The 22,967-nt window shown below is 42.7% G+C and overlaps 1 protein-coding gene across 2 annotated transcripts in view; it reads right to left on the bottom strand.

Annotated features, from left to right (window-relative positions):
- The window catches only part of ACSL3 (acyl-CoA synthetase long chain family member 3), a 74,559-nt gene extending 51,998 nt beyond the window's left edge, over window positions 1–22,561 (bottom strand). The window contains exons 1-2 of one of the 2 annotated variants that reach the window (XM_042950301.1): window positions 22,290–22,561; window positions 3,190–3,247 (exon numbers count right to left, since the gene is read on the bottom strand). The gene's annotated coding sequence lies outside the window, so the exon portion shown is untranslated. The remainder of the gene's footprint in view (window positions 1–3,189; window positions 3,248–22,289) is intronic. The other variant, XM_042950300.1, reaches the window with a different exon arrangement.
- Between the last annotated feature and the right edge of the window lie 406 nt (window positions 22,562–22,967).

Genomic DNA, 22,967 nt, shown 5'->3' with positions numbered 1-22,967 from the left:
GCGGGTTGAGCGTCCGACTCCAGCTCAGGTCATGATACCACGGTTCATGAGTTGGAGCCCTGCATCGGGCTCACTGCCATCAGCACGGAGCCCACTTCACATCCTCTGACCCCGCTCACTCTGCCCCTCCCCCGCTCAGGCTCTCACTCTGAAAAAATGAACACTAAGAAAAGGAAAATTTTTAAATATAAATTACTAGAAAGTATTTAAATGTAAATTACTAGAATCACTGACAGAATACACTTTTTAAAATCAATATATATACTACTTGGCAAGGAGAAAGAATGAAATAGACCTTTTGTAGCAACACGGATGGAGCTGGAGAGTGTGATGCTAAGTGAAATAAGCCATATAGAGAAAGACAGATACCATATGTTTTCACTCTTATGTGGATCCTGAGAAACTTAACAGAAGACCATGGGGGAGGGGAAGGGAAAAAAAAAAAGCTAGAGAGGGAGGGAGCCAAACCATAAGAGACTCTTAAAAACTGAGAATAAACTGACAGTTGGTAGGGGTGAGAGGGAGGGGAAAGTGGGTGATGGGCACTGAGGAGGGCACCTGTTGGGATGAGCCCTGGGTGTTTTATGGAAACCAATTTGATAATAAATTTCACATTAAAAAAATAAATCAATAAGGATAATGAACTTGCTGAGCATCTATAATAGATTTAAAACACTAGATAATAGCTACAGTAATGGCTCTAAATTTACTTTTGCCCAATTCTATGTTAATGTTCTCTTTCAAATTCTACATGTCCTTTTTATCTTTAAATTTAAAAAAATGTTTTAATGTTTATTTTTGAGAGACAGACAGACACTGAGCACAGGTGCGGGAGGGGCAGAGAGGGAGGGAGACACAGACTCCGAAGCAGGCTCCAGGCTCCAAGCTGTCAGCACAGAGCCTGATGAGGGGCTCGAACTAACAAGCCTCGAGATCATGACATCATGACATCATGACATCATGACCGGCGCCAAAGTCTGATGCTCAACCGAGTGAGCCACCCAGGTGTCCCTAACCAATAAACAGCATTAAGATAAAACTCTGTAATCAAACTGCTCCTCCAGATTTTTTAAGGAGTATAAATAAAACACTGTAATCTCACAACTACACTCTGGGCATCTCTGCATGTGAATCAGCTCGATTTTTACACCATTTCTGAAGTCACAGGCCTTCTGAGTATGTGCGGCTGCCAATGTGACATGGAGGAGTTCCAAGTTTTACAACTCGACACACTGGGTTCCCCAAAACCGTCTGGGACGTTCCTTTTACTTCACAATATACTTAACCTGTATACACAACGGCAAATGTCCTTTCCCTTTTTGGGTACCTGATCAAGTCTAGGCAACATTATGAGAGACAAAATTACTTTTGTCCCTTTGCCACAGCACCTTTTTCCTATCCCCCAAATAGATACTTCAACTCTAAAACCACTTCCCCATTGACCCCATCCAGCTGAGCCTCTATAAAGGCAATACTAACTGTAGTCATTTATATAAATGCCTCACTATTTAATACCCATCGCTTAATACACAGTGAATTACATGTGCGATTTCAATTTCCTTGTAAATCTGAATTCTGTTGACCCATTCTTAGCTAGAAATTCAAAGTTTGGAGTTTCCAAAACCCACTAATCACTAAAAGGAATCTGCAGAGATTCCTACCGCGTTCTGACATTTACTTAGTTCAAAGCACTCCTCATGCGGCCAAGCACACCACTCAAGAAACTGTAGGCAAAGAAAGGTCTAAAATAAAGTGAAGGCACATCAATGGGCATGGAATATTCCTTTTTCCATCACACCTGCTTCATTAAAAGATGCTAATCTTGGATATGCACATGAAAGGTCTAGAAGGACACACTCCAAATTGGTAAGGGATAACACCCTTGCAAAAGAACCACGGGAACAGCAAACTTATCTGCTACTTACACACTCCTATACTGTTTAGCTTTTAATAACAGACATACTATTTGTTTGAATTTTTTTAAAATTGTTAACGTTTATTTATTTTTCAGACAGAGTGCGAGCAGGGGAAGATCAGAGAGACAGAGAGACATAGAATGCAAAGCAGGCTCAGGCTCTGAGCTGTCAGCACAGAGCCCGACGTGGGGCTCGAACTCACGAGCTGTGGTATCATGACCTGAGCTGAAGTCGGACGCTTTACCGACTGAGCCGCCCAGGTGCCCTGTTTGGATTCTTTTTAAAATCAGTAGATAACATAAAAATCAGTAAGTTTGGCCGATATAGACAAAGATTTTGGGGGGAAGGAGCAAAGACTCTGAAATGATCTTCTGAAACAAGATAAATAAATATCAACCAGCATGATTCTAACTGATAAAAATGCTTATTGCTTTTATATTCTCAAAGCATTTTATCAACACAGACTATTCCTTTTAACAGTTCTATCCAATTTTACTTTTACGATGAAAATTTTCAGTTCACTGGATCCCCAAATTCTTGCCCCAAAATTTCAAAAACCTAATTCACTTCAGAAACCACAGTAAGGAAAAAAATAAAACATTCTACATTCTATCCCATCACAACTATAAGTGACGTGCAGAACTTAACTGCAGGTGAACAAAAAGCCCACAGCCGTTTTCCTGGCCTAGCACCTACAACTTCTGTTAAAATATCCACTTAGAAATTTAAAATAACACTAACACAAATTTAAAATGACCGTCATGGGGCACCTGGCTGGAGGCTCAGTTGGTTAAGCGTCCAACTTCGGCTCAGGTCATGATCTCATGGTTTGTGATTTTGCTTCAGATTCTCTGTCCCCCTCTGCCCCTACCCCATTTGCACGCTCTATGTCCCTCAAAAGCAAATATTAAAAAATTTAAAAATAATAAAAAAATGACTACCACATATTGAAATAATACCACTCTAATCAGTGCTAAACTTCACAAAATAAAGAGGCTACTGAGTTCAAATTCACACAGATACTTAAATGAAATTAAACTGAGAAAAGGAAAATCAGTAATATCGGTGAATAACATGGCTTAATATTCCAATGGGTTTGTACTGACTTAAAATTAGTAGGAAAGCTACCTTCTAATTTTCATTATTCTACAATCACAAAATGGGAAGAATTAATACACATTTTTCTCTTAGACCGTTTATACACACTTGATTTTAACTTAATACATTTTATGCCTAAGAGAAATATTTTATAATTAAAAAATTAACATTTTACCAGTTGACAACGGTAGGACGTGTTAGTGCCTTCAAGGTATGTGCCTTTCCTTCAAGATCTGTCAAAACACACATAGACAAACATTACTACTTGTGGTCTAGTTAATCGGAGCCAAATACCAGCCTTTTCCTAGAAATATTTTTACTTCCAAAAACCCACAGAAAAATTTGTGGGTTTTTTTCTGAAAACACCATCTATCACACTAGCAAATGACATTTTATCACTGAAAAAAGCATATGGTTTCTTACCACACACCTATCATAATGGCCAAAATCCCAAATACTAACATCACCAAATGTTGGCAATACGGTGCAAGAGGAACTCGTTCACTGCTGGTGGGAATGCGAAATGAACGGCCACTCTGGAAGACAAGTTTGGCAGTTTCTTACAAAACTAACATATTCTTTACAATATGATCCAGCAACTGAGCCTCCTTGATATTTACCCACATGAGTTGAAAGCTTATGTGTCAAAGAAAAACAAAAGACAAAAAACAAATACGAACATTTATAGCAGCCTTATTCATAATTGCCAAACCTGGAAGTAAGCAAGATGTCCTTCAGTAGGTGAATGGATAAACTGTGGTCCATCCAGACAATGGAATATTACTCAGCACTAAAAAGAAATAAGCTATCAAGCCATGAAAAGCCACAGAGGAAATTTAAATGCATATTACTAAGTGAACGACGTCAATCTCAAAAAGCTACCTACATACTGTAGGATTCCAAATTTATGACATTCTGGGAAAGGAAAAGCTACTGGGACACTAAAAGGTTGCCGAAAGGAAGGCGGCATGAAGAGGCCGAGCACTGAGGATTTTTACGGTGGTGGAACCACTCTGTATGCTGTAACAGCAGATAGACACGTATCATTACATATTTGTCAAAACATCATGCAATGTACAACACCAAGGGAGAGCCCCAGTGTAAAATAAGGTCTTTGACAACGATTTATCAGTCTAGGTTCACTGACTACAATAAATGTACTATGCTGGTGTGGGATTGCTCATAATGGGGAAGGCTGTGCATACGTGAGGGCTGGGGGTTTACAGGAAAATCTCTGAACCCTCTGCTCAATTTTGCAGTAAATCTGAAACTGCTCAAAAAAAAAAAAAAGTCTCGGGGCGCCTGGGTGGCTCCGTCGTTTTAGCATCCGACTTCAGCTCAGGTCATGATCTCAAGGCTCGTGGGTTCAAGCCCCAAGTTGGGCTCTGTGCTGACAGCTCGGAGCGTGGAGCCTGCTTCAGATTCTGTGTCTCCCTCTCTCTCTGCCCCTCCCCTGCTCACGCTCTGTCTCTCTATCTCTCTGCAAAAATAAACCTATAAACAGTATTTCACTGTGTATACAACACTTTTATCCATTATTTCAGTGATTTGCTCAATTGCTTGTGAAGCAAATAGATTTGCAGTCATCATAGTCATTAAAGAAATATTTTAACATCAGCCTAAACTCACAGAGCCTGTAAGAGCTAACTAACGGTTTATTAATTTCCTCATTCCCTGTAAGGCAGCCAGAGATACTAAAAAAAGGAATAGGTCTTAAAACCAGATATCCCTGGGTCCAAAATCCCCACTCTGTTCCTCATTAGCTATGACTTTAGACAAATCATTCATTTATTCACCCATCTATCCTTCGGGGGTTGGGGGGGAATCTTATAAATCTACCTGCTATTTCTTGTGCCAGTTTATCCATATGTAAATAAGGACAACAACATATAAACAATTCATATCCACAATATTTGGATTTCTATAAATACAGGACAACTCAGCAGAAAAAACAGGCTATTAATATCCATGAAAAAAAACCTCAATGTCCATCAAATATGAAATAGTCAGCCCCACTAGTTATCAAAGAAACACAAATAAAAACATTATCATTTCCCCCTATTGAATTTTTTTAATTAAAAAAACACATCACAAGCCTTGGCAAGGATATAGGAAACAAGCTTCTCTTGGCTTTGTTGGGGAAGTGCAGCCACTTCGGAGAGCAACTTGGCAGCACCCAGACAAAGCTGAAGATGTAAGTTCCTATGACCTAGCAAATCCCTTCTAAAAAAATTTGCCCTGGAGAAATCCTGGCACATGTGCACTTACTTTACCCTATTTTGTTTTGTTAATTAAATGGTCCAACGTGACAGGTCACAGTATTTAATTGGCCCTTAATAAATGTTGAATCTCCTCGACAAATATTTAGTGAATGCCTACTCGGCTCCATACCTAATGCTTCCCATTCTGGAAATGTGCCCACGGTACTCAGAAAGTTCCCACTCCTGTGGCAGAGACAGAAACGACAAACAGGCCTGACGTGGCCAAAACTGCTGGGTAAGTCCACGGGCTGTATTAAGAGAACAGACAAATGCAATCCTCTGTCCAGGAGGGGGAAAAGGTCAAGGAAGGCTGGCTAAGAACATAGTTGATCCACATTATCTTTGGCAAAAGAGACGAGAGAGGACACGACAGGCTGTAGTAACAGCATCTACAGAAGCGCAGAGGTATTCAGGAACTCCTAAGTACCTACAAAAGCAGGCTGATAAATGACCCCACAGGTATCAGCCCCTAATCCCTGGAACCTGTAAATGTTACCTTATTTAGGAAAAGCATCTTTGTAGATGTGATTAAATTAAGGGTTTGGAGAAGAGGGAGCAGCCTGGGATTATGAGACGGGCCTTAAATGCTGTCAAGGATGCCTTCAAAGTTTTGAGGGAAATGAATTTTAAATCTAGAACTGTACTCCTAGCTAAATTCCTCATTAGCTGCATTTAGAATAAAGAAATTTCCAGACAGGCAAAGACTTAAGAAACTTATTCTGCAAACAAACTCTGCTAAGAAATTACTTTAAAAAGTCCTCCACCATGTGCATATACTATTTTGATAGTTTTTTTTTTCTTTAATGTGTTATTCATTTTTGAGAGAGAGACAGAGACAAAAGTGCAAGCTGGAGAGAGGCAGAGAGAGAAGGAGACACAGAAATCGAAGCAGACTTCAGGCTCTAGCTGTCAGCACAGAGCCTGACGCGGGGCTCGAACCCACAAACCGTGAGATCATGACCTGAGCTGAAGTTGGATGCTTAACCCACTGAGCCCCCCAGGTGCCCCTTGATAGTAGTTTCAAAGACAATTTTATTAAAGCTAGAATTGACCGACGGTTTTGTACTATTTTACAAGAGCTACATCCCACAGGTTAAGGGCTTAGTCTCACAAGAGTATTCCCCACTTGCTAGTCATGAGTCACCAGCTGGTTATAAATCAGGGATTCCCACAATGCCCTCTTCAGGTTCAATAATTTGCTAGAATGGCTCACAGAACTCAGGAACACCCATTACTTATGTTTAGTGGTTTATTATAAAGAATAACAGCTCAGGAGCAGCTAAACGGAAGAGATACATGTAGTAAGGTATAGGGGGAGGGAGAGACACAGGAAACTTCCAAACCCTCTCCAGGTGCGCCACCTTCCCAGCACCGGCTGTTCACCCACCCGGTGAACCCGGAAGCGTAACCGATTTCATTGTTCAAGAGTTTTTATCTCCGGCCCCTCACTCCTCCTCAGAGGTCAACGTGTGGGTCTATAGGTTTAAACCCTCTAATCACTGGGTCTCTGGGGTGATCAGCCCCATCCTGAGGCTATCTAGAGACCCCCCCCCCCCACGCCCTAAGTCATTCATTAGCATAAACTCAGGTGTGATCAAAGGGAGTGTTTATGAATAACAAAAGATTCCTATCATTCAGGGAAACTTTAAGGGTCTTAGGAGCCGGGTACCAGCAGTGGGGACAAAGACCAAACATACTTTTGTATTACACAGCAGAATTCTGTTATCATCCTCTAGACTAGCAGCTTATTTTTATTTTTACTTAAGTTTATGTATTTATTTTTCCAGACACAGAGCGATGAGGGGCAGAGAGACTAGTGAGAGAGAATCCCAAGCAGGCTCTGCGCTGTTAGCATGGAGCCCCAACACAGGGCTCGATCTCACAAACAGTGAGATCATGACCTGAGAGCCACCCAGTGCCCCTCCATTAGCAGTTTAAGTAGGAGGTAAAAGTGCGATCATGTCAGTCACGTTAAAAACAAATCTTCCATTAGGTACAACTCCCTGGCGCTCCCCGCTCCTTGCTAGGGGGGATGCTGCCTGATTTGTGAATCATTTAATAAAACGAATTAGGTCTTCAACTCGAATGGTTGAACTGTCTTCTTTAACAACAACAACGAATAAAATAGAACAATTACAACAACATGCTGTAATGAAAGTTACGTTGACCATATTGGAATTAAGATTTAAAAACTTAATTTTCAAAAGCTATGTGAATGTAATCTTTCTCAAAACATCTCACTACACTGCACTCCCCCTTCTTGTGATGATGCGAGACGATCAAATGCCTAAGGGATCAGATGAAGAGAGGTGTGGAAGAGAGGCAGCCTCCAGCTCCCACTGCCCTCCGAGGACAGGTCAGGGGCAGGAGCATCCCATGGTTGACTACGGGTAAGTACAACCACGGACAGCGAAACTCAGCTCAGGGGGCACGACTATACACTGATTAGATAAAACATATTAAAATTACTTGCTTCTTTTTACTCTATTTACTATGTCTACCGGAAATTTAAAGTCATGTATGTGGCTCATATCTGTAGCTCTCACTGCCTTTCTCTGAGCCCAGCACTGCAGCTTAGCCAGTGCAACGGTGAAGAAAAGAAATGAGGAGCAGGAGTACTGGAAAAGGAGAACAGAACCTTCACTGTTTGTAGATCATTGCCGGTCTGACAAGAAAATCCAGAAGAATCATTCGAAAACTATCCAGACAGAATTCACCCAGATATCTGGACGCTAGGTAAATAATAAAAGTCTGTGGTTTTTCTATATACCTCTAGTAACCAGTTAGAAAATGGAATGAGGGAAGCACCTGCTGGCTCAGTCGGTATGGCATGCAACACTTGATCTTGGAGTCATGAGTTCGAGCCCCAGGTTGGGGGTAGAGTTTACTTAAAAAAAGAAGATCATGAAAAGAGAAAAGATCTTAGCCACAACAATAAAGCAACTTTCAAATACCTCATGCACACAACACCTTACTTAAACATATGAGTGTATGCATGCACACATGTATAAAATGCTACCGATGGACACTAAATTCAAAAACAGACCAGTCAGTTCCTGGGTAGCAAAGATCATTATAATTCTGCCAAAACTAACCTATAAACCAAATGCAATCCCAATCAAAATCCTGGTAGGACTCTGTTACTTGTTTGTTTTGTATGATTACTTGATACTAGTTCCAAAGTGTATCTTAGAAGAAAACCTTTTAAGATTTGCTAATAAAACGTGAGAACAAGAATACTTGGTACATACTTGCCCTGTTAGACGTCAAAAGGAACACTAACTATTCTGGCACAGAATTTTAAAACCAGAAACAGTCACTGGATTTTGATATTTGACAATGGCAGTATTTCAGAGCAGTGGTTAAAAGATTATTCAATAAATTAAGCAGCATTAAAGAAGACTCAGAACTGAGCCAATGGCTGGATTTAAGTCCTAGAAAGCTGAGGGGCAGATCCGAGAAGCAAACAATCAGCCAGGCAATCCCTCTCCTCCACAGTTGCCACGTCCCAAAAAGGATTTGTTTCTAAGTCTTTTTTCTGATTACGGAATCCTCTCCCGTGCTAGCAAGGCAGCCTGCACAGCCCAGTGCCTGGCCTGCAACTTTTGCGAAGAGAAACACTGCTTCTGTCCGAACTGTGTGACACCGCTCCGCTCCTGTGTGTACCCCAGAGAACCACAGCAAACGTGACATTCACAGGGACCCAGCAGCCTATGAGCTAGGAGGCCCGTATCAAACACATGGACGTGTTGATCCGAGAATATTCTCTCCAGAACTTAAAACTGGAGTCGAATTAAGAGAATTTGCGAGAATTAAGAGACGCTAAAAAGCCTGCCAAAGTAAACTTGTCCTTCAAGATTGAGTTGAAGCCTCTCTGTGAGGTCCTCCTCGGTCCCACAGACAGCTACACTGACCCCTCTGTGCTGACTCATCCCCCCTCCCTTCCTGTCTAACACACAGAGGCATGAACAAATACAGAATGAGTAATCCCAAGTGGCTTGACAGATGCAACACAGAAAATGAGGGAAGCTAGAAGCGAAAATGAAATATAGAAACAGGTAGCAGATAGAATGAGGTGGGTTTTTTAAGCAAAGCAGTTGGTTGATCCAATTTGTTTTATCATGATTCCTTGGGCTATCACAGAAAAGAAACCATAAAGGATTCCAGGTATGAAGTTACTGGAATAGCCCAAGTGAAGGACAAAGAGGTCCAAAGTCTAGGGCAATAGTTACAGAAGAAGGATTAACTGTAGAGATTTTTCTCAAGTAAAGCCAATAGGATATGGGGGATGTGAAGATTAATCGTGGAAGATTAGCATCAACACTTCTAGAACGTTGGGTGACTTGTACTAGACATGAGGAAATGAGAGGAAAAGCAGCCACATGGGAGACTGCACGAGGACAGGGCTGGATACGAAGTGTGTGGGAATGACCAGGAGAGATATTCAAGATTTTTGTCAGAAATATAGGACTGGGGCTCCCAACAGAGCTGTAGGTATACATGTGGATTTTAGAGTCATCACTGACCCTACCCGCATTAGAGTCCAAACCATGAAATCCCTCAAAAATAGTATATTCACCTATAAGGACAGACGCCACAAAAGCCAGTTAGAAAGGTTAAAAAAAAAAAAAAAAAAAAAAAAAAGCAATCCTTACCAAAATAACACCAGCATTCTTCACAGAGCTAGAACAAACAATCCTAAAATTTGTATGGAACCAGAAAAGACCCCGAATAGCCAAAGCGATCTTGAAAAAGAAAACCGAAGCTGGAGGCATCACAATCTCAGACTTCAAGACCTATTACAAAGCTGTAATCATCAAGACAGTATGGTACTGGCATAAGAACAGACACTCAGATCAATGGAACAGAATAGAGAACCCAGAAATGGACCCACAAACATATGGCCAACCAATCTTTGACAAAGCAGGAAAGAATATCCAATAGAATAAGACAGACTCTTCAGCAAGTGGTGCTGGGAAAACTGGACAGCGACATGCAGAAAAATGAACCCGGACCACTTTCTTACAACATACACAAAAATAAACTCAAAATGGATGAAAGACCTAAACATAAGACAAGAAGCCATCAAAATCCTCGAGGAGAAAGCAGGCAACAACCTCTGTGACCTCGGCCACAGCAACTTCTTACTCAACACATCTCCGGAAGCAAGGGAAGCCAGCAAAAATGAACTACCGGGACCTCCTCAAAATAAAAAGCTTCTGCACAGCGAAGGAAACAATCAGCAAAACTAAAAGGCAACCGATGGAATGGGAGAAGATAACTGTAAATGACATATCACATAAAAGGTTAGTATCTAAAATCTATAAAGAACTTATCAATTTCAACACCCAGACACTTAATAACCCAGTGAAGAAATGGGCAAAAGACACAAATAGACACTTCTCCAAAGACATTCAGATGGCGAACAGACACATGAAAAAATGCTCTATATCATGCATCATCAGGGAAATACAAATCAAAACCACAATGAGATACCACCTCACACCTATGAGAATGGCTAAAAATTAACAACTCAGGCAACTACAGATGTTGAGGAGGATGTGGCGAAAGGGGAACAGTTTTGCACTACTGGTGGGAATGCAAACCGGTGCAGCCACTCTGGAAACCAGTATGGAGGTTCCTCAAAAAACTAAAAATAGAACTACCCCACAACCCAGCAATTGCACTACTAGGGGGATACGGGTGTGCTGTTTCGAAGAGGCACATGCACCCCAATGCTTATAGCAACGCTATTGACAATAGCCAAAGTATGGAAAGAGCCCAAATGTCCAGATGAATGGATAAAGAAGATGTGATGTGTACACACACACACACACACACACACACACACACTGGAGTATTACTCGGCAATCAAAAATAATGAAATCTTGCCATTTGCAACTACATGGATAGAACTGGAGGGCATTATGCTAAGGGAAATTAGTCAAGTGAGAGAAAGACAAATATCATATGACTTCACTCACATGAGGAATTTAAGATACTAAACAGATGAACATAAGGGAAGGGAAGCAAAAAGAATATAAAAAGCAGGAAGGGGGACAAAACAGAAGAGACTCTTAAATATAAAGAACAAACAGGATTGCTGGAGGGGCTGTGGGAGGGGGGATGGGCTAAATGGGTAAGGGGCATTAAGAAATCTCCTGAAATCATTTGTTGCACTGTATGCTAACTAACTGGATGTAAATTAAACAATAAATTTAAAAAAAAATAAGAACACAGTTCTACAAACCAAGGGCAGACAATGAAGGTCAATAAGGACACTGTCAGGAGTGTCAAAGGCTACAGAGAAGGCAACAAGTAGATATAATATTAAGGCTCAAGTACTTGGCCTGGCCTGAGACAATCTATCACACTTTCTCATCTTCCTTATCAGGAAATTTCTAAATTATAATCCGTACATATTACTCAACCAGCTAGCTATTCAAATGCATATTTTATCAACAGTTAAGTCCGCTCTTTCAGAATTCCTGAGCTCCCACTAATAAGCATATACTGGTCATTTTGGGTCAGGTTGTTGGCCTTCCAAAATTTTTCTGGTGTTATGTTCAAGTCTCTCAACTCAATTTAATAGACCCTATCTCACATCCTTTACTGTGCCGGGATGCAAACACTAATTCATGCAACAAAATATGAGTTACTTCTATATGCTGGGCACTGGGTGTGCATCAGTAGATAAAACACAAAAATATACCTGTCCTCACAGAGCTTTCTTTCTAGCGCAGGGATACATTAAACACAGCTACTGTCCCCTAAGGAGCCCCAAAGAAACACATCACGTTCCAGACTTACCTGGCAAGATAACAAACACATTTATTATTTCATGAAGCCAATGTGAAATCAATCAGTAACAAGAAATACAAAGCTATAATTAGTCACCTACAGTGAACCTGCCTGTCCACTGAAATCATACAATACAAACAAACACTATTAACTCAAACATCCGTGCAGTCAGCTCTCAGTTACCTGGGTAAACTATCAACGCATCAAGAGCAATTCCTTAATACTGACTCGTGTTTCTGGGTTAGATCCATCCAAACTTCTACCATGTAGTCTTCTAACACGATATGGTGTAAAAAGATACAGTTTTAAGACTTCAGAAACTAACTCAAATCATTACACATGCCAGTTTTACCATGTGCACCACTTTTCAAATGAACTTGCAGAGACATGCTCCCGAAACCCAATACCCTTCAATTCACTTCCCAGAGCCCATTAACCGAAGCTCCTGAAACTCTTCCCAAACTCGATTCATCTCTGAAGCCGCCTCAAACTAATAAGCCTCCAAGCCCCGACCTAGCTTCAGTCTAAGAGTTCAGTCTCTAAACTTGAAGGATCACAACAAGCCCCTTTTGGTAAAAGCTACTGGTATTCCAAACACGTGTACCTTTAATGCTGGGTGTATGTACTACTGTCCTAGCATACCGTAAATACTACAAATCATGCATAAAACATAGAAATTCTTAAAAAGAAGTAAAGTTTCTAACCTTTTCTTCCTGCACCCTAGCGATGGGTTGCAGACACACCTGGAACACAAGGACCCGACAAGAAAGACTCATCCTTATCCGAAAGAAACCGAAGCTCAGAGGTTAAGGAGTTTGCTGCGCTCATAAAAATGAGACAAAACTAGATTTGGGGATTCAAGTAACAGTGTGGTCCCAAAGCTCAAGCCTTTCGTCACCCTTTTCTCCCAGGCCAATCTCCTTCCTTACACCTGGGGTCCCAAGAGCTCCCTCCCTGACCTCACACCAAGCTCCTAGCCAGCTGCCACCTCTCACAATGCTCCCACCTCAAGATGCTACTAGATAAAACAGGAATTCCTTTTATGCCTCAGTAAATGACACACAAACCAAACACTATGAATTTCTAAAGAGAGTGCTATGCTGTCTAAAAAAGCATACAGTCTACAAAGAGAGGCTTAGTTTCAGGGTAAATGATGAAGACAAATTCTTAAACTCTAGCATGTCAGCAACACCAGGAGTTACAATTCAAAAGGAAAATGACTTAGGAAAATATTCACTATGGATATGTAAAAAAATGACACACGTATTATGGTCCATGTGGTATAATTTCAATTAATGTTAATTCTGTTTACATTAAAATTATGTCAAATACAGTTCTAAGATTAATTGTGGTTTATTCTGGTCGTCTATGAACTAAAATAAACTCCATGCTTCATCTTAGAAAAAACTCAGGGGTGCCTGGGTGGCTTAGTCAGTTAGGTTAAGTGTCTGACTTCGGCTCGGGTCATGATCTTGTGGTTCATGGGTTCAAGCCCCACATAGGGCTCTGCTGATAGCTCAGACCCCGGAGCCTGCTTTGGATTTTGTGTCTCCCTCTCTCTGCCCTTCCCCTGCTCACGCTCTCTCTCTCTCTCAAAAATAAACATTAAAAAAAAATTTTTTTTTTTTTTTTTAAAAACTCAACAGGAGGTTTCAAGTCCAGAGATCAATGGTCCTGAATGGGAATTCAGGGTCCTGGTTGTTTCACTGTTACAGTAAAAAAAAAAAAAAAAAAAAAAAAAAAAAAGTCAAGGTCCAGAATGAGGATTACTACAAGGTCCAGAATAAGAAACCTATATGGTTGAAGAACTTTTTATAATGCTGGCCAAAATGATACTGAATATTTTACAGAACATCAGAAGAAACATCAATGAAGAAAAATGAACTCTATTACATTTCCACAAAATCAATTTAGAACTGAAATAATATTCAAAGGTTAAGAGCTATCTATTTCAGCAATCAGCATAGTTACTATCTAATAAAACCCATGCAAATACCCCAGCGAATTCCGAGTAGTAAACACATAAAATGAACACACAGAAATGCACAAAGCAAACTAATAAAATCTCAAAGAAACCAAAGAAAGAAACAGGGCACAGATAACAAAAATCCTGAGACAAGAGGAAGAAGAGGAAAGGAAGGTGAAGAAAAAGAACGCTGATGGAGAAGATCATAACACTACTGAGCAAGAAAGGATTACAAACAAGGAAACTGAACTCCAGAAAGGCTAACTGGTGTGGAAAACACCACACCGCCAGGCACGATATGGCCAGTGCACATCAGCAGCCATGGTGACAGGGTTAGAAACATCTTGGGCCAGACCCCCAATGCTCTTCCTGCAACAACTCAGAGCCCACATGATCCTCCTCATTTGCTGGTTGCGCAGTCTCCCTCCTACTCCTAGAACCTTCCATTCATTCAGCAATTATTTTCTCAATTGAAAGAATCAATGAATAAAGTTTCACAAGCTCTTAATTGTTTTGTTTTTCCACCCTCTGTTTTGTGCTTCCCCCTGGGCTGTGATTTATCCACACAGCTTTCCTAGTTCCCTTTCTATCTGCCAGCCCTGCTCTTCCCCAACTGCCTTGGACGTCCCATCTGTGCACCAAACTCAAACTCAACTCTTTCTTCAAATCCAACTTATGTCTCCTTTTGCTCAGCTGACCTTTCCCTGGACGCCCTGGCCAAACACAACCATTCTGACCTCTGCATGGCTCACTCAACATTAACCACATCTCGTGCGTATCTTCCTACAGCTTGAACATTCTTGTCTTTAAGAAAAAGTTCCTACTCCTCTTTAAATGACGTACACTTTTATTATATGATGGATTCTCTCACACACTGGAGTCATAATATCTCGTTATTGCTTACCAAAAAACTACTCCTGAAGGACACAGAAAAACAAAACAAAACAAAAGACAAAGAGGCACAAGGAAATTTTTGGAAGTGATAAATATATTAATTACCTTGATTGGGGTGACGGTTACATAGGTGTATGTATGTAGAAACTCCAACTGTATACATTAAATATATGCAGACTTTTGTATATCAATTCAAAAGCAGAGAAAGGAAGGTGGAAGAAGAAGAAAAAACTGGAGAAAAAGAGAAGACAGAGAAGAAGGCAAGCAACTAACACAGGAGGTCAAGTGTGTGCCCTGAACTACCATCTGTTGTCTCCCTTAATGCTCACAATAACTCCGTGAGGGAGAATTAAAATATTTATGTTCATTAAAATATTTATGTTAGAGAAACTGAAATGAAAGGCTTAGAAAGGTTAAGGAACCACCTCAAATTTACATAGCAAGTTTTATACACATGCTTGGCAATGATTCCTTCTCCACTCCACAGCAGAGTTGATGATATAGGATAATTAATGTATTTAGGAATGCCACCTAAATCATTATCAAGGTCATATCACAAAAGGTATTTAAAACAAGAGGGGACTCTTGTTAAGTTACTTGAATGAGAAGTACACTATGTCAACCTATTTCAATGTGCTTTAAATACATTTCTAGAAAATGAAAGCACAAGATAAATCCTAAATTACTAGTGTTAAAATAAACTAGGTAATGTCCCTCTCAATTTTCTCCTATTTACAATATCTCTTCTCAGTCTCCCCTAACTAAAGGTTACAATACATTAGATGTTTCTTTGAAGTATATTTGTATATGCAAAGATAATAATGCTGCTTCAGAAGAGAAGGCAATAATAAAAAGTGGATAGGGGCGCCTGGGTGGCTCACTCGGTTGGGCGGCCGACTTCAGCTCAGGTCATGATCTCACAGTCCATGAGTTCGAGCCCCGCATCGGGCTCTGTGCTGACAGCTTAGAACCTGGAGCCTGCTTCAGATTCTGTGTCTCTCTCTCTCTCTCTCTCTCTCTCTGCCCCTCCCCTGCTCATGCTCTGTCTCCCTCGGTCTCAAAAATAATTAAAAACATTTTTTAAAAAGTGGGTAACTTAGAATATATTGCATACTCTAAATACAGTTAAAATAGTTAACATTTATTAAGTGCTGACTGTGTACAGACACTTACCTCATATAAATCCTTATAACAATCTACAGGTAGATTCTATTATGATCCCTATTTCACAGAAGAAGCAATGGAGTCACAGAGAGGTTAAACAAGCTGCCCAAGGTCATAGAGCTAATAAGAAGTAGAGCCGGGACTCAAATCCAAGCCATCTTAACTCCAAGTCCATCTTCCGACTCACCAAATGACAATGGAAACGAGCACATTTTAGAGAAAAAGTATTTAAACAAGCACTAAAATGCAGAACTGGACAAATCAAAAGTAGATTCACAAAAATTTCCCAAGGGGAAGGGCACATATGAATTATCCCTACAGTCATTTATGAAACTTAAAATGAAATATTAGGTATAATATGGTAGGAACAAAAAAAGAAAAGCGAAGAAAGTCAAACAAGGTTGATTAAAAGTTACTAAAAAGAACTTTAAAGGAAAAGCATCCACTGTGGTTTTGCACTACAACTAAGACAGAACCTTAAGTCAAACAATGACAAGACTGGAGGAAAGCGGAGCTAGGAAAAATATACAGAGCAAAGAAAAAGGAGAGCAAGGATGACTACAGTGTCAACAATGGAAGGACACAAGGGATGACGGTCAGGAACACTTATGCTAATATTTGGAAGGACAAACGAAGGAAAGAAAGGAAACAACCGAAAGGTCTAGCAACAGAGCAAAGGGGAAATAAAATGTGGTCTAGCCCTGAAATGTCAGAGCATATCACCGTGAAAAGAAATGAACTACACAGATATGTACATACCTACTCTGATGAAATGCAACGGAGGAAACCACAATGATTAAGTGATAAGGAGTGAAAAAACGTATGTTGCAAAATACATACAATACTATCTATCTGAAGTTTAAAAACACATAATACTATACACCGTTGGGGGACAGTAAAACTGTACAGAAATGCAGACAAATAATAAAATTCAGATCACCAAGTTCATGTCAGTGGTTAACTGGAGGACTTGAGGGAGGGAAACAGGTCTCTTTCTTTGGATTAAACATTATAAAATACTTTTCAGACATACAGAGAGCACTTCTATTTTTTTAACAGAAAGAAAATAAAAAAAGGAACATGATATTAGATGATGGCATTCCAAACTGCATTATATTCCTGATCCAAAAAATTCCAAAAGGGCAATGATAATGATTCCTGAAGAGGAGGATATATCCTTAAGTATTCACATTCGAGTACAAGAAGAAAATTCTAATCAAATTCTCTCAATTCAGTTCGTTTCTCTTTATTTATGCTCTCCCTGTAAAAACAGGGCTGTGGGGGCTGGGGGAGGGCAGTAAAACTATGTGTAATCAAAATAAATATTGTCCTGAATGTCATCACGGCTCCTTTCCTGATATAATGGTGTCTTCAGAGGGAAGAGCCCCAGAGAGGAGGCCCAGTGCCTGGGCTAATAACACAGACTCTGGAACCAAACTGCCTGACAGGAGATCCAGCACACCTTAAGCAAGTCACTTTACATCCCCTGGGCCTCAATTTCCTCATCTGTGAAATAAAAAGGATTTAAAAAAAAAAAAAAAAAATTGAGAAGAAAACAGAAAGAGCATCTGACCAGAGGGAGTATTATTGTAAAGGTGTCGGCTATTAGCCTTCTTCCAAAGACCGTTAGTTTAGAAGAAAAACCAGGATTTGTACCAGAAAAATATAATTGCGGTTACTTTCTAAATCAAGTAGGGGATAACAAAGCTGACCACGACAGGACAGGAAGATGGACAGCTTTTTCACCTCCCGCGCAGTCAATGTTAGGGTAGCAGGGTAAGCGTTTTATTTTTCTAATAGTCTTTGGTATCATTATAACATCTCCAGTGTGTACATATTTGCAAACATACACACCTGGACTAAATTCAAGTTAAAACACTATTCCCTGGCTCCCTTGTTCACCTGCCAGCCCAACTCATCTCAGAAAACCAGGCTATCACCTCCACTGTGAAGATTCCCCCTTCCCCTCCTCTGCTCCATCTGTACAGCACCATACTGCAATACATCTGCGCTTACACCTTCTTCGCCTACACCATATAATGTCCATACGCCTCATTCTTTTCGTGAACCATGAGGACCTCTTTCAAATTCCCAGTGTGTCGCAAGATAGGCACTAAATACGCACGTGAATGAATATATCGATTCCACTATATTCTCTTATAACAAATACCTTCAGAAACAAGTAGAAACCTGTATTTGGAGGTGGTTTATCCAAAAGATTATTTAGGTGTCTTCAGTTCTATTTAAGAATTAGCAGATCAGTTGGAACCACTGAATCATCTACCAGTTCTTTTTTTTTTAATTTTTTTTATGTTTATTTATTATTTTTGAGAGAGAGACAGAGTGAGAGCAGGGTAAGAGCAGAGAGAGAGGGAGACACAAAATCCCAAGCAGGTTCCAAGCTCTAAGGTGTCAGCAGAGAGCCAGACGCGGAGCTCGAACTCATGAACCATGCAATCATGACCTGAGCCGAAGTCGGACACTTAACGGACTGAGCCACCTAGGTGCCCCATTATCTACCAATTCTTTATGCCTCAAAGTGGGAAACATTAGAAGTATGGAAGTATACTCCAGTAAAAACAGAAGCTAAACTTTGAAATTAAAAGAACTAAGGCATTTAAAATGTCAAGGAAACAAAAGTAGTCTAAAAACTTTCTTATGAAACTAAAAATAGCATGTACGAGAAGATACCACAAGATTTAATGTTTATATCTTCTCCTTTTCTCCTTTTTCAGAAGAGAACTAATCACAAGTCAGATGAAAGGATTTTCCCTATTAAAGTGGATAAAATCAAAACTAAACCATGTATTAAATCAATTTCACATGATGCTTCTATAGTGAGGTTTTGTAAAGACCCTATCAGTCAGCTAAAGATGGGCTGATTTTTAACTTAACAATTCTTGGCAATTTTTTGGAAATTGCCAGGGCTCCACTAGAAGGTACTGATTCGCAACAAATCAATTCCAGGCCTTCCTTGGGCTACTACAGAAGGGGTGTCCCTCCTCCCAGCTAAGGGGCTGGCCTCACTTGGATCCCACCCCCTCCCAGGTTCTCAGGAACTTTGCACAAAGAAGCTAGCACTTTTCTCATCTGTATTCAACCTCTCCCTTCCAAGGAACACCTACCTTCCCATCGGCTTTTAAATTTAAACAATACTCAATTCCCCTCTCATTGGAGCCCCCACCCCTGCAGGCACACTGCTTCTGACTATGCCCGCACTTCCCAGGCCACTCCTCCCATCTGCGGTGCCTCCTCTACCCAGCTCTATCCCAGGCCTCCCCCAGGTCGTATTCTAGTCTCTTCACAGGCAATCTCACCCAGGCCAGAGGGTTCACCCACCACCTCCACACTGATGGCTCCAAAACAGTAAAACTAGTAATCGCTGGACATCTCCTTCTCTCAACCTGTAAACTATTAATCACCATGTCTGGCAATTCTACCTCCAAATTTCCTTTTTCTCAGTATTTCTGCTCATGATATGAGGCTCTTCAGAGGATCAAACGGGCTAACGTGATAGTACTTTGAAGGGAGACAGGGGGACTTAAATCTGAGTATTAGTATTCATTAAATTTAAATCTCCTTGAAAACAGGGCCTTTATCAAATTCATCTTTTTATGCATTGAGTAAGCGTACTGCAATGCATTATTTGCATTGGCTTAATACACATTCAACTGAAATATTCATATACTTAACAGCTTGCATTTCCCAAACCACATTATTATTTTGTCTCCTAAGAGGTGAGAATTTTAACTGTAAACTACTCTGGTTACCTTCGATCATTATGATGCTGGCTCATCTAAAGTGAGAAAACCCTGTCACCTTTTTTGGCCTGGCGTTCCCGACAACATCCAAATCCCATCAAGTCCAAAGCTCACCTAAAGATCCTTGGTTCCCAACGTTCATGTTAGGAGGGGAAATTTTAAGTGTTACAGGAACATTTAGGCCGGGAGGCAGAATGCTGCAAAAAGTTCCCCATCTCATTTTTCTATCTTGCAACGTGAGCTAGAGTACGCTGGGTAGGAACCAACACCGTGAAATGAAAAGAATGTCATCGTTCAAAAGTTCTCAAACTCTCGCATTATGTACTTTCGATCACAGACTCAGAACGCAAGACTGTAAAATCTCACCACATCAGTTCAAAAAACTCCCTCATTTCCATCTCAATCACAATCCTCATTATACTCTTCATCCACACTACTTTTCCTTCATTGCACTTCTCATAACCTGTAATTATGTATTTATCTGTAGGATGATTTGCTTCATACGTTTCCTCCATGAGGGCAAGGATCACCTCAATTCTGTTCATTGCTATATTTCCAGCACTTACATGGTGCCTAAAATGTAACAGGAGTTAAAAGGCTGTAGCTGAGCAATTAATTGAATGAGGAATAGAAGTAGTCATTTAAGCAGGGAAGCACATCAGCAATGAGAAAGATCCTGAGGCTCTAAAATCTGACCCCCAAACCAGTGGGCATGATTTTCCGCTCATAATTTATCCAGCCTTCGTTTCTCCATCCCCTTTTCCTTCCTTCCTTCCTTCCTCCCTCCCTTCAAGGACATTTTAGACTCAAAAAATATTTCAGCTTTGAAGCCCAACCGAACATCTTAATAAATCCAGTAACTGAGACCCAAAGACACCAGGTGACCTGTCACCTGGACCCTGCTCATAAAAGAAGAGACAGCACGAAAAGCCTAAAGAACAAGCCACAGTGACTGCAGAAGTCTTAGTCATCCCTAAGGGTCAGAACTGTGCAAGAAGATGCCAGAAAACAAAAGGATGAAGTCTGTGCAACGGACTACCACGTCACCACACCTCTTCCCTGTAATAACCTTCTAATTCGCTTCAGGAGCCAACTCAGCGACAACCTTCACCTCCCAGGACTAATCTGGAGAAACAAACAAGGTTGCAATGGTCATGAAAGAAGGTCTTCAAACTACAGCTCTCCAGGGCCCGCCCCCCCCCCCCCCCAAAAAAAATCCACCGTGGCAACAATTCAGCCAGCCACCAAAGAGAGGCAGCATAATATAGTGGTTAGATTCAAGAGCTCTGGAGTTTTAGACGACAGCCTAGTCTGAATCCCAGCTTCTCTTACTTGCTGTGATCTGGGGCAAGTTATGTGTCCAAACTGCGGTTTCTCTAGCTGTAAAATGGGAATGAGCACCACAACAGAGGGCTGCTAACTGTGTGAAGATATCACGTATAACGCACTTTGTACAGGGCCCGGCATGTAACAAAGTCTCAATAAATGTCAACTATTTGTCACTGTATTCGGCCGTAATCGCTTTCGCAAGGCCTATTCCCTCTCTAGCTGCCATATCATTTTAAAGACGTTGTTCTACCCTTTCCATGTTGGAGGGGCCATACATACAATAGCTTAGAGCACATTTTCTAAATCCAGACCGGGGGAACCAGTTAAATGTCGCTGCGTCTCAGGTGGCTCACCTATGGAGCGGGCCCGATAACTACTCCCCCGCAGGACTGCTGATAACGAGCACCACCTCGGCGTTACACATTCTATTACTGGAAGTGTAATTAAAACGCACTTACGGAAAAGTAAACCTGCAACTCTCAACCCCAACCATCGGCCAACCGTGGCCCCACCAGCCAGGGGCCCAGAACAAATGCCAAGGTCGACCCCGCTCACCCACCCAATTTCTGCCCCCAGCCGGCAGCAACAGACACCCCCGCGCGTCCCTCCAGCAGGGTTTCCCGCAATCGCAGGGCTATATCCTCGCAGGGACCGCGTCAAGGCCCACCCAAAGGAAGATGCCAGCACCCCCCCCCCACCCCCCACTGCCCGCCAAGCCGCCCGCCCCCTACAGAGCCGGGAAGGACCCAGGGCATCCTTCCTCCCCCGGACTGCGCGGACGCCCGCGCTGCGGTTCCCCCAGCTCACGTGAGCCCTTCGGCCCAGGCCCCACGTCACCCGCTTCCCGGACCCCACGGCGGCGCCTCCCACCCTGCCCGGCTGCCTCCCCCACTACGCCGCGGGCCGCCACGCGACCCCGCGGCCGCCTGCGCGCCCACCCCCGGGGCCCGGCTCCGCGGCCTCGTCGGGCACCCGGGGCCCCCCGGGCCGCTCGCGTCCCACCCCCAAGCCCAGGAGGCGGGAGGGCCCAGCCCGGCCGCACGCCGAGGCCGCGCCGCCGACCGGCCCCCGCCGCTCCCACAACGGGCGCCGCACTCACCGCGACGCAGGAGCCCTCGTTCTTCCAGCCTCGGGCCCGCGCAGGCCTGGCTGCGCCCCAGAGAATTCACGCCCCGTGCCGCCTCCTGGGGACCCCGGAGCAGCCGCCGCGCCCGCACTGCGAGAGGACGACCTTCTGCTACCCCGGCCGCAGCCGCCGCCGCCGCCACCGCCACCGCCTCGTCCCAGCCCCGGCCGCGGCGACACACGCAGCGTCGCTCGCAGGCGCCGGCAGACCAGCGTCTGTTGAGCCGAACCGCCCGGGATGCGCACCCCCGGCCGGCGCTCGTTGCATATGCAGAGAGGCCGCCGCCCATTGGCCCGCGGGCGGTGGCGCGTGCGGGGCTGGGCCTATCGAATTCCGGCCGGGGAGCGCGGCGCGGTCGGCCCGGGGCGGGACGGGGTTACTACGGGTCATTCGGCGGAGCCGCCGCGGACGGGACTCGGCCGCCACCGGCGCGGGGCGGGGACCCGGTCGGCGGGAGGGATCGGACCGCAGCGGCGGGGGGAGGGGAGGCGGGCTCTGCGGCCGAGACGTGGGCGGAGGACAGGCGGGTCCAGCGGGGTCTGCAGTAGGGCCGTCCCCTCGGGGGGAAAAGCCCGCCCCTCCCCAAAAAAAGAACTGGAAATGCACTGTTGCTGCTGTGGTGTTTAAATCTTAACATCGATCATGCGATAA

The sequence above is a fragment of the Panthera leo genome, chromosome C1 (genome assembly GCF_018350215.1).
Source record: "Panthera leo isolate Ple1 chromosome C1, P.leo_Ple1_pat1.1, whole genome shotgun sequence".
NCBI classification, from domain to species: Eukaryota; Metazoa; Chordata; class Mammalia; order Carnivora; family Felidae; genus Panthera; species Panthera leo.
The sequence above is the reverse complement of the archived record's forward strand: the minus strand, read 5'-3'. Positions and strand labels throughout refer to the sequence as shown.